Source organism: Oryctolagus cuniculus, chromosome 9 (genome assembly GCF_964237555.1).
Source record: "Oryctolagus cuniculus chromosome 9, mOryCun1.1, whole genome shotgun sequence".
In the NCBI taxonomy this organism is placed as follows: domain Eukaryota; kingdom Metazoa; phylum Chordata; class Mammalia; order Lagomorpha; family Leporidae; genus Oryctolagus; species Oryctolagus cuniculus.
In genome coordinates, this window is record NC_091440.1 from 53,356,787 (window position 1) to 53,361,575 (window position 4,789).

General features: G+C 42.1%; 1 pseudogene; it reads right to left on the reverse strand.

Moving 5' to 3' along the window:
* Positions 1-3,139: 3,139 nt before the first annotated feature.
* LOC127492181 (large ribosomal subunit protein eL19-like) lies at positions 3,140-3,694 on the reverse strand (annotated as a pseudogene).
* Between the last annotated feature and the right edge of the window lie 1,095 nt (positions 3,695-4,789).

The following is a 4,789-nucleotide window of genomic DNA, read 5'->3' on the forward strand; positions in this document are numbered from 1 at the left end:
ATCTTTAGGTAACACATCAAAATTCAGATTCTTATCTAGTAGGTCTGGGGCAGGGCCTGATGTCTGCTATGTTTCAAGGTGATGCCACTGCTGGTCTATGCACCACACACTGAGTCACAAGGACTTAGGGAAAGGAGGAGCCAAGGCCCATGGAGCACTCTGAATGAGGCATTTTACAGTTTGCTCAGGCACTCTGCACAGCAGCTCTGTAAGATTACTCCTCCTGTGTAACAAATAAGGTTACAGACTCAAAGAGGTTAGGAAACTGAACTGGGGAGTAGTACATTTCTGATTGACATCAAGGACCACAGGTGGCCTCTTCCCTGTACTGCCTCTTGTTAATAAACCATATTCTGCCCTTCTTCCTGCTCAGGCTCGGTCTCTCCTCCTCTAGGCAGGTTTCTATGTCAGCTGTTCCTTTCCACTCTCGCTCACTAAGGAGTTCTGGCTTGACTATAGCTCTTCACCTCCCCCAGTCTCTTTTTCTCTCTTCCAAGAACCCTACATGCTGCTCTCAAATTGATTTTTATAGTGTAGCTCTAGTAAAATACTCTCTTCTTCCCAAATTCTGAATATATGGCATGTTCCTTGGCTTGAGATTCAAGGATTTCCACAATGTCATCTCCTTTCCTAGGTTTCTAGTGCATATCCCCTGTGATGCGGACATACAAATTGGCCTCCTCTTGTTCATTTAATAGACCCTGGTCATCAGTACCTCCTCACCCTTGCTTGTCTGACTTTTCTCCTGCAATGCTCTACTTGCCACCCCAGCACTGTGAATACCTTCCTGTGATGGTCTGCCTGCTTCAGACAGATACTAGGACCTCCCTTTTTGGAAACTTCCAGAACTGCTTCCTGACAGCACATTTCTCACTCTCTCACATGGTATTGGCACATTTATTTGTACCAATCTTATTCTAAGAAAAAATGTGATACAACCTTCATAGTTATCACTATTACCAAGTGTTTGGGTAACTTGAAATGAAAATGTGCCCAAGAATCACCTGAACTTGTTAAAAATGTAAAACTCTAAGCAGTTTTGTACAGTAATTACAGGGTAAGGCTTAAGGATCTAATGCAAGTGACTCTTGGATGGATCACTTTTCAGTTTTCATACACATTGAAGAAATTGAGGATCTGAGATGTAAAGTGGTTTTCCAACAGTGAGAGAGAGAGACAGAGAGAAAGGTCTTCCTTTTCCGTTGGTTCATCCCCCAGTGGCCACTGTAGCTGGCGCACCTTGCTGATCCAAAGCCAGGAGCCAGGTGCTTCTCCTGGTCTCCCATGCGGGTGCAGGGCCCAAGCACTTGGGCCATCCTCTACTGCCCTCTCGGGCCACAGCAGAGAGCTGGACTGGAAGAGGAGCAATTGGGACAGAATCCGGCGCCCCGACTGGGACTAGAACCCTGTGTGCTGGCGCCGCAGACACAGGATTAGCCCTTTGAGCCACGGCACCGGCCCAGTCTAGGTCTTTTGATAGCAATGCTTAGTTATTCTCTCATCACAGCTACCTCCAGTTATCTAGCAATGTGCATCTCAACAATTAATGTACATGTGATTAACTGGAAAACCTGTCAAAAAACATGGATTCTGAGACAGTAGGACAGCAGAGATGCCAGAGATTCTTCATTTCTCGTAGGCTCCTGGGCAATGTTGCTACTGCTGGTATGTGGACCACACTTTTCATAGTAGCCAGGATTTAGGACACCACTGGGAATGGAGGAAAGCCTTTAAGGAGATAAGAGCCATCACAGAACTAAAACAAAATGGCCTTTTGGTAAATTTGTATCCTCAACTATGGATAACACAAGACTGAATACACAGAGGCTATTAGATAAATAAACTTTAGATGGTTAAAAGTGCATGGGAGGGGCCGGTGCTGTGGTGCACTATTTTAATCCTCCGCCTGCAGTGCCAGAATCCCATATGGGCACCAGTTCTAGTCCTGGTTGCTCCTCTTCCAGTCCAGCTCTCTGCTGTGGCCTGGGAAAGCAGTAGAAGATGGCCCAAGTGATTGGGCCCCTGCACCCGTATGGGGGACCAGGAAAAAGCACCTGGCTCCTGGCTTTTGGATAGGCGCAGCTCTGGCCATTGCGGCCATTTGGAGAGTGAACCAATGGAAAGAAGACCTTTCTCTCTCTCTCTCTCTCTCTCTCTCTCTCTCTCTGTAACTCTACTTGTCAAATAAATAAATAAAATCTTCTTTTAAAAAAAAGTGCAGGGGAATCAGTGAACCTAAAATTGGATAATGGCCCCAAATAATACTTGCCTTGTCTTTTTCCCCCTCTTTAGTAGAGTTTTCCTCTTGGTCAGTTTCCTTTGGCTGCTATGGATAGAGTCTAGGGAAGTCAGGACCTTGCTCCTAGACACATGGAGAAAGTAACAGGAAATGGAGAAGATGCGTGGGAAGAAATGACTAGAAACCATGGCTGGAGTGAGGGTGGATTCTTGGATCATGAAGTAACCTTAAAACAAAGATTAAATAAAAAAACTTTAAGTGTATTCATTTGTATGGTTAACAGGGTTTTGAAAGATAATACAAAATCAGATTTTGGAACTGATTATTTAATCAGGGAAAGAAAAATGGTTACAAAAAATTAGCTGCTAAATTTTCTGAAAATTTAAAGATTAGTTGTAATATCTCTCCTTAGGAAAGAAGAAAGAAATAACAATTTGCCTTGAAGTATAACTATTTCATTGAGCATAAATGAAAACTTTAATCTTTAACATCTGCAAATAGTGTACTGGGGAAGGATCCAGACACAGCATCCCCAGGAATTTTTAGAAAATGAATCTTCTTCCGTGAAGAACTTTAGTCAATTGAAGTTCTAGTTGCTATTATGTTCTAGACACTGGCTGGGTACTGGGGATGCTGTGGGGGTAAGATATGGTATTCACTGAAGACAGGAAACAGATGTACAAATAGATAGCATAATACAATAGCATGAGTACAATAGAATTGTGATTAAAATATGGAAGGTCATAGGAGGATCTCACTGTTCCAAGAAAGTTAGGGGAGTCTTCAGACAAAACATATTATTATTGTTGCTGTTATAGTTAACAGCAGATAAAAGCTTGTTTTCTTCCAGTGATCCATGTAATGCCACTGAGGCCATGATCTACAAAGAAATGGAGAATGTTATTTCTTGGTCCCTTCCTCCTTGGACAGACTCCTGATACTCTCCTCCTTCTTGGTCTTCAATCATTCTTTCTGGGGTTTATATTCTTCCCTACTCTTAGACATACAGACCTCAGCCTAGTCAGCAAGGAGCTTCTTGTGAGTCTTGTCTACTTTAGCTCCATTTGAACACATTTCCTTTCACCTTCAGGTACGGGCTGTGATGTATGTGGCAGTTCAGCTTCTTAGACTCATGGTGTCTCTGAGCAGCTAATGCAGAATCTGTGTCCTCCTCCTCCAGGATAACTTCTCTGGTGTTGGAGCTTTGGCTGGACCTTCTCACTTACCTGTGCCCATATGCCTGTCCTTCTGAACAACCAAGATATTTTTGTGGAATTGAGCCTACGAATGCATAGTCACAGGATTTCAATTGATCAGCCCATCTTTGATCAACATTTGGATTTGCTGATCAGAGTTGGTGCTGGCAATTTCACTGGTCTCACTGGGATCCAACCAGACCTTCTTTATGCCAGGGCAGAGTACACCAGAGGTAAGTCTCCTCTAAAACCTGAGCATAGTTAAAGCTGTGATTATGTTGGCAAAAGGCAAGAAGATATACTATGAAGATATACTATGAACATTGAAGGGTGAAAAACAAATGGCCTCAAAAATATTATGAACTTTCACCATAGTAAGCATTTATTGTTATATAATATCATTAATACAAAAAGAAGTCCTCTGGAATTTGACAGCCCTGAGTTCAAAGCCTAGTCTCAATGCATTGCCTGGGAATTGAATAACAATCTGAGATATCCCATAAAGGACTAAATAAGAGAAACCAAGAAAACAGCAAATACATATCTTCCAGTCTTCCAGATATTCATGTATTCCAGTGTTAGCAGATTTAGGCTCCATGGTGTCTTGCATATACTCCTGATCACATAATTCTTTGGGATGAAGATGCCCCTTTTGTAAGAACTCAGATTTGTAAATTCTCTGCTTTAGGATTTCCATTCATCTCCCCTTCTAGATGTTTGCTTATGACACTTTGTACTCAGCTAAATAGTGTCTACCATGAAATTCACATTTATGCAGAACCTCAGAATCTGACTTAATTTAGAAACAGGGTCTTTCCAGATGTAAGTAGTGATATAAGATGAGGCCATAGTGAATTGGGGTGGACCCTAGATCTCATATGACTGGTGTCCTTATATGAAGAGGAGCATACAAACAATCATAGGGAAGAAGTCCACATGAAGACATGGTCTTAGACCAATGCTACTACAGCAAAGAAACAACAAGGACTGTGAGGAAATACCAGATATCAGGAACCAAGGAAGGATTCTTCCTTAAGCTCCAAAGGGACTTAGGAAGGTACATAGACCTGTAGATATTTTGATTGTGAATTTCTAGCCTCTAGTGTGTGAGAGAATGAATATCTATTGTGTTGAGTTACCCAGATTGTGTGGCTGGGTTACAGCAGCCATAGGAAACCAGTACAACACCTATATGCTATCCACCTTCCTGTTAAAGTCATGAAGCTAATTCTGAAGGCACATCGTGATTTTGTAATGTGTTGAATAGGCTGTGTTGCATTCCCTAGAATTTTCTTCTGATTAAGGTGTGCCACAAGAAATATTTTTATGCAAGCTTTGGGGCATAACAGTAATA